This window comes from Oryctolagus cuniculus, chromosome 9 (assembly GCF_964237555.1).
Source record: "Oryctolagus cuniculus chromosome 9, mOryCun1.1, whole genome shotgun sequence".
Taxonomy (NCBI): Eukaryota; Metazoa; Chordata; class Mammalia; order Lagomorpha; family Leporidae; genus Oryctolagus; species Oryctolagus cuniculus.
The window spans coordinates 23,614,764-23,627,875 of NC_091440.1; the positions used below are offsets into that span (position 1 = coordinate 23,614,764).

The window sequence follows — 13,112 nt, forward strand, 5'->3', positions numbered from 1 at the left end:
AATTATCTCTAATTTCAGACAACTTGCAATTTTCACTTTCAAACTGAAGCTTCCAAAGAGAAAAAGATATTGGGTTGTGCTATGGTCTGGATGTAAATTGCATCTTTGAAAGAGTCAAGTTTGTTGCTTGGTCTCTCTGTGGTAATATTAAGAGGTGGATTCTTGTGGGAGGTCTGTAAGACTCAGGGGATGTCAAAATTCCCTTAGAAGTAAGTTGTTATAACAGTTCGCTTGACCCCCCCCCCCCCCCAGAACATATTCTCTGGCTCTCTGTCTTGAGGTGTGAACTCTTCCCCCACAAAACCTCTTATGGTTGTGATGTATCTTAAATGAGATCTTCTCCAGAGACCAAATGGACAGGGCCACCAAATCATGAACATCAAACCTCTGAAACTGTGAGCTGGATAAACCCTTCTGCTTTATAAAATTATCAAAGTCTTATGTATTTTTTATAGTAACACAAAATAGATTAACACACACTGGCAACACATAGCTAACTAATTATGACTTAAACTATGCTACTCTTACATGTAATATAAGAATATGATAGAAGATAAACTATTTCCTTAATAAGCTACAAAATTTTTACTTTTGAAAAATACATTATTAGAGGAAGGTGGAGGGAATAAAAACACATTATATACCTTTATGTTTTTTTTTCATTATTTTCAAAGTGTAGAATTTAATATAACAATGTATTTTGAAATATGAGGTTATAGTCCTAATTATCTCAATTTTTTAATCAATTAAAAACTGATATAAAAACAGCATATAGCTTGTCACACTAAACATCATTTCTAGGTTTTCATTTGATTTTGGTATCCATGGTCTTTCATCATTAACTCTTTTTTTAACATAATTTTAATGGACTTGACTGTTCATGTTCTTGATCAGATTTTAAGTAGCAGAAAGGGCATACTCACTTCACTAAAGAGTGATTACCAAAATATGACTCTGTGTGATAAGAGAAAAACAACAACAAGTAGAAGCTAGAAACCAACATTTGTATAATTATGCAACAATACAGAGTGAGGGCTAAAAGTTTTACACAATATGTTGATTCAAATTTGATTTTTTGTTAATGTTCTGTCCAGAATCCCCATTGTTGTTTCAGGAGTCTGAGGTTACAATTATTTTTCCCCACAGGGTTCATATCTCCATTAAGAATGTGCAGCATTTGGCTGGCACCACAGCTCAATAGGCTAATCCTCCGCCTTGTGGTGCCAGCACACCAAGTTCTAGTCCAGGTCGGGGCACCGGATTCTTTCCCGGTTGCCCCTCTTCCAGGCCAGCTCTCTGCTGTGGCCAGGGAAGTGCAGTGGAGGATGGCCCAAGTGCTTGGGCCCTGCACCCCATGGGAGACCAGGAGAAGCACCTGGCTCCTGCCATTGGATCAACACGGTGCGCCCGCCGCAGTGCGCCGTCTGCGGCGGCCATTGGAGGGTGAACCAACAGCAAAGGAAGACCTTTCTCTCTGTCTCTCTCTCTCTCTCACTGTCCACTCTGCCTGTCAAAAAAAAAAAAAAAGAATGCGTAGCATAGACAAGGAAGAGTGCATAAAGTGAATTAATTGGTTGAAAGACAACTGTAATGAGAGGGGTTCTTGAAGATGGGAGCCATTGCAGGATGCTTGTCTAGGGTTTTTATAAGCTATAAAACTGGAAGTTCTTGTGATTGGTCTGGTAGAGGGATGGTTTTGATTAAATTATTGGGTGAAGTTTTCAATGGAGATTCAATAGAGAAACAGAAAACACATGAAACTATTAAAAGACATAAATATTCATTACTTATTCAATTACAACAGCACAGAAAAGTCATGACTACAAGAATCAGCACATGACATGAACGTCCTTCCTTCACAGAAGCCACTTGCTTGACTTTCCTTAGCTTCTCTGAGACTCATTTCCATATGGTGATAGAGCAGACCCTGTTCCCTGTTCAACTATCTCTTATCAGTCTTCTCTCTGGAGGAGTAAGCCAAACTGCTGTTAGGGAGAAGGTTCAATGACAGCTCTGGCTACTTTAAGCTGGAGAAGAGAGATTTTGGAGACAGCAAAATTCTTCATTCAGAGGTCTGTGGAACCATTGGAGTTTGATTGCCTCCAGATGAAATGAGACAAACTGTACAAGAAGGTAGGAGGGGGCTGGCACGTCACCTGAAATAATGGGGATGTTTATAATCCCACATTGCATTGCATACAGTCAACAGGGTTAACCCGTACTACTAGTGGAGAGATGTAGGTGAAAAATAAGAACAAAAGAACAAGCAGCCAGATTAGCAAGGCTAGTTCCAAGATAACTCCAGGTTAATGATGGTATTTGAGGGATGATATGATTAAGGGGTGAAATCTGCAAAGGAGTGCGTATGAGAGATTTGCTTCACTCTTTTAAAGAGGAATTTTGAGTCCCTCAGTGGCCTGGCAGCAGTATTCATCCTCCTTGGAGGTATCTAAGGCACCCTCATGGGTGATCATACCAATCAGAGCGTCCCTAGGAGTCTTCAAAGTGTGGTGGCTGTGGTCAGGTGAGGCACTTCAAGAAGGAATGTCCACATTTCTGTTGCCTGAAAAAAAAAAAAAAAAAAAAAAGCAATAGGTCTTGTCCTGCTTGCAATGGGGATCATTGGAGGTTTGTCTAACTCCAGACTCTAAGGCCACTGGCTTGGGGCTCTTTTCTTCAGTTGATTTAACAGGACTGAAGAGGCCAGGTGCTTCTCCCATAGCTCCTACCACCCAGACCATTAACAGTCAGGAGACTTAGGTGGTCCTAACTGCTGAAGGGAAGGTAGTTTACTTCCACTTAGACACTACAGCCGCCGTTTCTGTCCTCTCAATTTTGGGTCTCTCATCTTTCCTCAGTATGACTGTGAGAAGCAGCTCAGGAAAGCTTTTAGTAAATATTTCACCCAGTCCATAAGCTGTATCTGGGATAATGTGTTATTTCACCTGCCTTCTTCATACCAGAGAGTCTAACACCCATTTTGAGGAGAGATCTCCTAGCCCAAATGGAAACCACCATCCTCAAGGCTCAAGAATAATCTTTATGCCTTCCCATAATCGAGACAGTTATTAATCCAGAGGTTTGAGCAACCCAGGGGAAGACTTGCTGAACTCTAAGTACCCAACCAGTATGCATTCATCTTAAGAATCTTATATTTTCCCTATCAAAAAACACTGTATCTTTTAAAAAAAGATTTTATTTATTTATTTGAGAGGTAGAGTTACAGACAGAGAGAGGGACAGAGAGAAAGATCATCCATCTGCTGGTTCACTCCCGCAATGGCCAAAACATCTGGAGCTGATTCTATCAATAGCCAGGAGCCAGAAGCTTCTTCTGGGTCTCCCATGTGGATGCAGAGGGGCAAGTACTTGAGCCACCTTCTACTGTTTTACCAGGCCATAGCAGAGAGCTGGATAAGAGGAGGAACAGCCAGGACATGATCCCATGCCAACATGAGATTCTGGTGCTGCAGGTGGAGTCTTAGCCTATTATGCCACAATGTGGATCCCAAAAACAATGTATCTTAAAGTCACAGAGACTGTAAAAACCATGCAATATTTCCTGTAATACTCCAACCCTTAGAATCCAAAAAACCAAATGGGGAATGGAAACTAGTACAGGATCTCCATCTCATTAATCAAGTCATGATCACTATTCACCCAGTAGTTCTGAACCCTTAAACTTTACTATCCTAAGTCTGGGAAAGGTTATATGGTTCACAGTTTTAGGCTCAAGGGATGTTTTTCCTTAAATATGACTGTTATCAGAGAAGCAAGGGTTCTTATCTTTGCGCAAGAATTCAGGCGTGAGACAGAGTAAGTGGAAAGTAAAATAGCAAGGTTTATTAGGGTAAGAACGGATGGGCACCTCTCCAGACAGAACCTGAGAGTGCCCAGTCGCTCAGACTCGGGGGAGAGTGAGGTTACATGGTTGAGTGGAGAGAATACACTTGGGCAGACCAGGCGGGCAGCTCAGCACAGAGGCAGAGGGCTGAGCGCGCAGTTTACATTTAGGCTGGGGTTTTTAAGGGGATGGGTCCTGCCTTCCCTCCCCCTCCTTCTCCTCCTCCCAACAAAGGACTTTTTGGACATAAATACGAAAAATTCCTTTCTCAGTTTCTCAGGGGAAGCCTGGCTGGCATTGCCCTGCCTTAGAGGAGCCTTAGAGGAAGGATGGTTATCAGGTAGAAGGGGCAGGATCCCCTCAAAGATCAGGATCAGGGCAGGATGTTTGAAGTGCAGATACTGGGCTGTACCTGAAGGGTCATTGGGATGACTTTGAGATGCAGATGCTGGACCCCTGTAGATGTGAATTCCTTAGGCCTTTGTCACACACACATAAGCTCATTTCTGACTTCCTACCTAACATGACCATACTCAAATTACTGCATTTGTTTGATTTGGGGGACCTCTCAACTGAGTCCACTCAGCTAACTTGACCTGTATTGCCGGAAGGACCCTAGGAGAGCCCCACCCCCACCCCCGTTATTCAGGCAAGCCTTGTCCAAGGATCTGTCATGGTTTCCCCATCCACAAGGAATTGTTCTACAGTAGGTTGATGATATTCTCTGTTTTTAGACAAAAGAGGGTCCCCAGGAGAGCAATAAGGCCTTTATCAACTTTCTGGCAAACAGAAGCTTTAAAATCTCAAGATCCAAAGCACAACCCTGCCAGCCTCCCATAAAGTACCTAGGCTTAACCTTATCTGAAGGAACTCGGGCATTGTGTGAAAATAGAATTAAATCCATATCTACCTTTCCACTTCCTAAAACCTTAAACAGCTTACAGGCTTCCTAGGGAGTCACAGGATTGTATTGAATCTGGATCACCAGATATGGGGAAATAGCTTATTCAAAATGATAAAAGATACTTAAACGGAGAGACCCACATTTTGTTGGGCCCAGAGGCCCACCAATTATCTAATTTAAATTCCTCTTACTCAAGGGCCTGGCTTTAAGCCTCCCAGAGAGAGAAGTCCCCAATCTATATATAACAGAGAGAAAGGGGATGGCTTTGAGGGTTTTAACTCAGCTTAAGGAAATAGCTCAGCAGCCTGTAGACGATCACAGCAAAGAACTTGACCTAGTGGCCAAAAGATGGCCAGTTGTCTCCAAGAGGTGGCAGATATCACCCTGAAGCCAACTGACCCTGTAATAAAATCTAATAATGTATACTCCCCTTGATGTGACAGAGTTGGTAGTCTCAAAAGGAAGCTTTTAATTAATAATCAACTTTAAAATTATCAGGCATTAATTCTAGAGGGTCCTGCAATCCAATTAAAGATTTGCTCTTCTCTTAATCCCACTAATTTTCTCCTAGAGGAGATGGATAGCCCAGAATATGAGGTTGAACAGGCAGTTCTACATACTGATGCAACTAGAGGGGACCCATGGATACCTCTCTGAAGGGCCATGATGGGTTCTTTTTATAGAGAGACGTTCCTTTGTTGATCAAGAATCCCCCTAGTCCGGATATGCTATAGTCACCTGTACTGAAGGCATCACGAGCTCTCATTTTCTTCCTGGCATGAGTGATCAATTGGAAGAATTGGAAGTTCTGACAAGAGCCCTTGAGTTGAGCAAGGCTCAGACTGTTGGATCCACCATTCTCAAGAGAAAGACTGGATTTCCTCCTCCTGATTGTGGAAGACTGAAGTGAGTCCCTCAGGAGCTTTCCTGCGGTACTCTCAGTCCAATAGCCAGTTACTGAAACTTTCTTCTATTATCTGAAGCTGATTGAGTAATGAACTTCTCCTTCAAGATTGTCTGTCTTATTCTATCCAATCAGGAGATAAGTAAGTATGCTTGACTAATGCCTCCCTCAATTTTTCTAGGAAGTTGGAGGGTTTTCCTCTTGATCTTGACCTAAAATGGATAGCTTGAAATAGTTTAGGAACTTAATCCTGGTACTCCTCAATCCCTGCAGAACACAGACAATGAAATGTTTTCATTTCCATTCATCTAAAAGGTCTTCTGATGTCTATTAAGGGTGAGGCTCTTCCTAAATAAAATCCTGTTTTCCTATAGGATACACATGTTCTTGGCCTCCTGTATCAGGTGAGGATGTAAATGTCATAAAAAGTTCAACCCTGAACATTTCTTCAGCTTGGAGAGAAGCCTGTTTCTCAAACCCTGTTAGAATCTGACTTATAAGTAACATTACTTTCTTTAAGGTGAGAACACAGGTCTAGGACAAACTCTGTAAGGTCTCAGTATATACACTGAGGTCATGTAGAAATCATCCCAAGTCCCCCTATATCTGTCTAACATTTTGCAGGAAACAAGCACCTGAACACTCGTAAGAGCACCAATGCCTCCACGAACCTCCTGGAGGGGTAAAAGAAAACTTGACAGTTGTGTGCTCTGCATGATAACTTGCATTTCCAGATGGGGACATGAGGGAAAAGGAGAAGTAGCAGACGGATCAGTGTAGATTGGGAGGCAGGCTCCACAGTGGGTGGGGGAAGAGGGACAGCTGGGGCCTTGAGGGTAACTACAGCTAAAAATGCCATGTTTATCTTACAAAGTTGACAAAAGTTTGGCTTATGTCACGGGGAAAAATACTGGACATAAGGGATCATTCCCCTGCTCTTGGACAGAAGAGATCTATTGGGAGGATAGTATTAGAGCTAACACTTCCTCTGCTTGCCAAATATCTCCAACCTCTAGTTTATATATTAGCCACACCATGGGACAGTAAAAGACCAGCTGTTCTATCTTCTCAGTGTGGAGGTCAAAGGAACCTACACCCTGATGATGACTCCGAGGTGGCACATGTTGAAGATGGTTTTTTATTCATCTGAAATAAGAGGACAAGAAATAAAGGCATCCCTTATTTTCTGCCACTTCCCACTTGAGGCATCCCTCAAGTTCTGGGACTGTGAACACGTATGTCCTGGAGCCCACAGCAGGGAAATTTCAGAGAACAGGAGTAGATGCCATTATCTGACCTCCACCCTTGCCCTTGATTCCCTGAGACCCATGATTCTATAGATCATGGTGCATGTTTGACCCAGCACTCACAATCAAGGAGGGTTAAGCTGTTCCAAATCTGAACCTCGATTCTATCACCCTGCCTTTCCTCTAGACTTTACTGCAGACATACGCTCATATACAGCCAGCACAAGCCCCTATCTGAAAGTGGGCTTCGTGGAGGAGCTGGCAGGTGATTATCCTCAGGACTATATCTTCTTGTAGGCTAGGCTTACATCTTTTACACCATATACCATGGCCTAATTGCTCTTTGAGCATCCTGGGACCAAATTTCTCATCCTTCTGATAGTCTGGATCTTCTTTTTTGATTTAGTGGGATGACTGTGACTTTCTCAGTCCTCCTTTAAAGAATCCATTCAGCTCGCCAAGCCTGGCATCTTGTTCAGGACTTAAGCATTATTTATCCTTTTTTCCCCCTCACTTTCTATAGCCAGCTGCAGCCATGTAGCTTGAATGACATGTGTGCATGCCTGTATCATGTCTACCAGGCAGTTCTCTTTCCCCAGTGTGGGTGCCCAACCCAGGAGTAGAAACTCCCTATGCACGCAAAGCCTCTACCCCTAAGTTGAAGATGATATACACGCTAGCGGTTTTCAACCTTAGAGTAAGGTGTTGCAAGGCAGGAAAGTGTTGGGAACAAGGATAGGAGGGCATGGAAGGAGCGAGCCAGCTCCCTGCATCAGCACCAATTGGGACCAAGGGTGGAGGAGAGAGCATACATTCCCACTATCACCCATCATCTCACAATCAACATAACATGCAGGTCAGGCTATCTGATATAAATACATGGAAAATGGGTCATCTCTGGAACCATGTCTCATTGACCCCAGAGCATAAAAAAAGCAGATCTTACCATAAGCATACCATGAGTTTAGATCATTTGAAATTAACTAAAAGATGTTTTTTTCTCTTTCCCAATTGTGAGCGTTATCTTCTAAGAGTTCCAGAGATCCAACTAGAAAACCTCAAGTTCAAAAGACTCAGTTTATCAAGTCAGGACAAAGGCTGATCAAGTCACTGTTTCTCATAGTGTCAATTTCACTACAACAGGTTTCCTTTTAGGTGCTCGGTTAGTTGTCACCAATCAGGGAGAACATATGATATTTGTCCCTTTGGGACTGGCTTATTTCACTCAGCATGATGTTTTCCAAATTCCTCCATCTTGTTGCAAATAACCAGATTTCATTGTTTTTGACTGCTGTATAGTATTCTATAGAGTACAAATCCCATAATTTCTTTATCTAGTCTACTGTTGATGGGCATTTGGGTAGATTCCAGCTCTTAGCTATTGTGAATTGAGCTGCAATAAACATTAAGGTGCAGACAGCTTGTTTGTTTGCCAATTTCATTTCCTTTGGATAAATTCCAAGGAGTGGGATGGCTGGGTTGAATGGTAGGGTTATATTCAGGTTTCTGAGGAATCTCCAGACTGACTTCCATAGTGGCTTAAACAATTTGCATTCCCACCAACAGTGGGTTAGTGTCCCTTTTTCCCCACATCCTCTCCAGCATCTGTTGTTGGTAGATTTCTGTAGGTGAGCCATTCTAACCGGGGTGAGGTGAAACCTCATTATGGTTTTGATTTGAATTTCCCTGATTGCTAGTGATCTTGAACATTTTTTCATGTGCCTGTTGGCCATTTGGATTTCTTCTTTTGAAAAATGTTTATTGAAGTCCTTGGCCCATCTTATTTATTTATTTATTTATTTAATTTGGCAGGCAGAGTGGACAGTGAGAGAGAGAGAGATAGAGAGAAAGATCTTCCTTTTTCCGTTGGTTCACCCCACAATGGCCGCTGCAGCTGGTGTGCTGAGGCCGGCGCACTATGCTGATCTGAAGCCAGGAGCCAGGTGCTTCTCCTGGTCTCCCATGCGGTTGCAGGGCCCAAAGACCTGAGCCATCCTTCACTGCACTCCTGGGCCACTGCAGAGAGCTGGACTGGAAGAGGAGCAACTGGGACAGAATCCAGTGCCAAGACTGGGACTAGAACCTGGGGTGCCGGCGCCATAGGCAGAGAATTAGCCTATTGAGCTGCAACGCCGGCCCTGGCCCATCTCTTAAGTGGGTTGTTTGTTTTGTTTTTGTGGAGTTTCTTGATCTCTTTGTAGATTCTGACTATTAATCCTTTATTGGTTGTATAGTTTGCAAATATTTTTTCCCATTCTGTGGTTTGCCTCTTCACTTTCCTGTTTATTTTGCAATACAGAAACTTCTCAATTTGATGTAATCCCAATTGTTAATTTTGGCTTTGACTGCCTGTGTCTCCAGGGTCTTTTCCAAGAAGTATCTGCCTGCGCCTATATCTTTCAGGGTTTCTCCAGTGTTCTCTAAAAATTTGATGGTGTCTGGTTGTAGATTTAAATCCTTAATCCATGTTAAGTGGATTTTGTGTAAGGTAGGGGTCTTGCTTCATGCTTCTGCATGTGGAAATCTAGTTTACCCTAACCATTTATTGAATAGACTGTCCTTGCTCCAGGAATTGGTTTTAGATCCTTGATCAAATATAAGTTGGCTGTAGATGTTTGGGTTGATTTCTGGTGTTTCTATTCTGTTCCATTGGTCTATCCATCTGTTTCTGTACCAGTACCATGCTGTTTTGATTACAACTGCCCTGTAGTATGTCCTGAAATCTGGTATTGTGATGCCTCTGGCTTTGTTTTTGTGGTACAAGATTGCTTTAGCTATTCGAGGTCTCTTGTGCCTCCATATGAATTTCAGCATCATTTTTTCAAGATCTGAGAAGAATGTCTTCGGTATTTTGATTGGTATCGCATTGAATCTGTAAATTGCTTTTGGGAGAATGGACATTTTGATGATATTGATTCTTCCAATCCATGAGCATGGAAGATTTTTCCATTTTTTGGTATCCTGTTCTATTTTTTTCTTTAAGATTTTGTAATTCTCATCGCAGAGATCTTTAACGTCCTTGGTTAAGTTTATTCCAAGGTATTTGATTGTTTTTGTAGCTATTGTGAATGGGATTGATCCTAGCAGTTCCTCAGCCGTGGCATTGCTTGTGTATACAAAGGCTGTTGATTTTTGTGCATTGATTTTATATCCTGCTACTTTGCCAAACTCTTCTATGAGTTCCAATAGTCTCTTAGTAGAGTTCTTTTGATCCCCTAAATAAAGAATCATCTTATCTGCAAAGAGGGATAGTTTGACTTTTTCCTTCCCAATTTGTATCCCTTTAATTTCTTTTTCTTGCCTGATGGTTCTGGCTAAAACTTCTAGAACTATATTGAATAGTAGTGGTGAGAGTGGGTACCCCTGTCTGGTACCAGATCTCAGTGGAAATGCTTCCAACTTTCCCCCATTCAATAAGATGCTGGCTGTGGATTTTTCATCAATTGCTTTGATTGTATTGAGGGATGTTCCTTCCATACCCAATTTTCTTAGAGTTTTCATCATGAAAGGGTATTGTATTTTATCAAATGCTTTCTCTGCATCTATTGAGATAATCATGACAAGAGCCTAGGGTGATTACTGACGCCATAAACAAGAGTGTCAATTGTTAAATCAACAACAGGAGTCACTGTGCACTTACTCCCCATGTGGGATCTTTGTGCTTAATGTGTTGTACTGTGTGAATTAATGCTCAATTAATTAGTATTCAATCAGTATTTTATAGTTTGTGTTTCGGTGTGTGTGCAAACTGTTGAAATCTTTCCTTAATATATACTAAATTGATCTTCTGTACATAAAGATAATTGAAAATGAATCTTGATGTGAATGGAATGGGAGCACGAGCGGGAGATTGGAGGGTTGTGGGTGGGAGGGAAGTTATGGGGCGGGGGAAGCCACTTAATCCAAATGCTGTACTTTGGGAATTTATATTTATTGAGCAAAATTAAGAAAAGACTCAGTTTAAAGTTTTATGTCTAAAGAATTGTCAGAGGTTAAAGGCACTTGGTCAAAGCAAAAGTATTATTATTCCATTTAACGAATAATGAGGCAAAAAATATTTCTCTAAACCCTCATCTGTCACACATTCCTTAAGGTACTGGGTAGAAAATCAGGTTTCCAAAGGTAGGAAAAAAACAGGAAAGAATTGTATGCTCTGGTGAAAGATGAATTAACACTTATAAAGTGCAAATGCAATTCTCAATGAGTACTTGAAAAAGAAGAGAAACTGTCTGGGGATATGTGAAACAAATATTTAAGGACGTCAAACTTCAAATGGTTAGCAAATTATACTTAAGTAACAGTAAGAGTAAGTTGGATTTCATTTTATTGACTTAATTTTGAACAGAAAAGTAGGTATTCTCAAAATTCATGGTAATTTATTCCTGTTTACTCCAAGGAAATGGCCTAGAGCAGGCACAAAGCTGGGGAAAAAAGTGCTATGAGTCCCATTTTAATTATTCTCAAGGCTTATTATTCAGATTTAAAACACAAAATCATCTAATACCACTCACACTTTTCATACTTTAAATCAATCATAATATCACTCTAAGAGTGACTATCTTCATAATTTGTTTTAATGTTAGCATATAGGTAATATGGTCTTCCTTGAACACTTTCCCCACTTCTCCTTGTCCTCTTCTCATCCAGGAATCCTCCTGGTGAGCCCAATGTAGCTGTTTTAAATAGGAACCCAGAGTAATTTCTTTTTGGATGTTCTGGTACCACAACACAACCCTGGGATGTGACAATCAGGCCTCTCAGCTGGCATCAAATCCTCCTGTCTCCACTGTGATGGTTCATTTGGGAATCCAGTACTGAGTCCTGATCACTAGTCTGATAAGGACAGATACTGAATCTTATGATTCTGAGCATATCCCTAAGCCTGGGTTAGAGTTCCAGGTACTAGGTTTGAAGGGTGTCATTGGATTAGATCTTGATAGCATCTCAATCGACTGAAAAACCCCATTCTTGAATTGCTGCTGACTATACTTTCTTTGCTAATATGGCACCAATCTTGTTTACTTTCTGACTTGTTGGCATGAAAGTACTAAAGACATGAATTATAACAACTTCACTGGAGTTCCTAGGAAATTTTAGAACTCATGCTACTTAGAAAACACTAGAACAAAGGGATTCTAACATGTCAGCTTCACAATGTGCTGCTGGTTTTAGCAATCATGAGGAAGCCAAAAAGAAGTTCATAAACCCAAACTTTCCACCAGATTTCAAAATTCTTAGAACTTTTGTTTCCAAGGCCTGTCTTGACCTTTGCAAATACAATGACTTACAATCCGTCCTAAAGTGCTCCTGTCTTCCCTTCAACCTCCCATGTTGCCTTGTTATTAAGAAATCTTTCCAGAGACACAGTTTCCCTTGATTACTAAACTGTTGGACCTCTATCTTCTACAAATGATGGTAAAGTCATTTCTGTTATCCATTCTTAGCCAAGACCATTAACTAAAGGAGTCACATTAAAACTCATATTTTAGGGCTGGTACTGTAGTACAGTGGATTAAAGCCATAACCTGCAGTGCTGGCATCCCATGTGGGCACCAGTTCGAGTGCCGGCTGCTCCATTTCTATCTAGCTTTCTGCTATGGCCTGGGAGGACAGTAGAAGATGGTCCAAGCCCTTGAATCCTTACCCACATGGGAGACCTGCAGGAGGCTGTTAGCTGATGGCTTTGGATCGGTCCAGCTCTGGCAATTGTGGCCATTTGGGGAGTAAACCAGCGGATGGAAGACCTCTCTCTCTCTCCCTGTTTCTCCCTCTCTTTGTAACTCTTTCAAATAAGTAAAATAAGTCTTTAAAAAACCTTTATTTCAGTCCAAATGCTGTAAAAGGGAGAAATTTATTTAGAAATTCAAGGTCATTTTACTGCTTACTTTGTGCAATTTCCTGATATATCAGCTCTCAATAACTGCTAAATTTGAAAGATGAAAATTCTCACTTGTTGCTAAGTCCATGTCAGTCCCCCATGACCAGAGGATCCTCTCTGCAGCTTTCATGGGTAGTGTGACTGCACGCACTCCAACTTGTGCTACAGACTAAGGATATCTCCAAGGAGATATGAAACTCAGAAAGCTGTAGGCTGGCATGGAGGCAAACATGCAGGCAATTGCTACATGAACTTAAGAAGCACAAAGAATCTACAATCAGCCTGAAATAGGGAAATATTGAGAGCTCCTTAACACTTTGTAAGAAAGTTCTCCAT

General features: G+C 41.4%; 1 long non-coding RNA gene across 1 annotated transcript in view; it reads right to left on the bottom strand.

Annotated features, from left to right (window-relative positions):
• Positions 1–1,103: 1,103 nt before the first annotated feature.
• The window catches only part of LOC138843681 (uncharacterized), a 222,065-nt gene continuing 210,056 nt past the window's right edge, over positions 1,104–13,112 (bottom strand). The window contains exon 4 of the long non-coding RNA XR_011378610.1: positions 1,104–2,563. This is a non-coding gene — a long non-coding RNA (uncharacterized lncRNA). The remainder of the gene's footprint in view (positions 2,564–13,112) is intronic.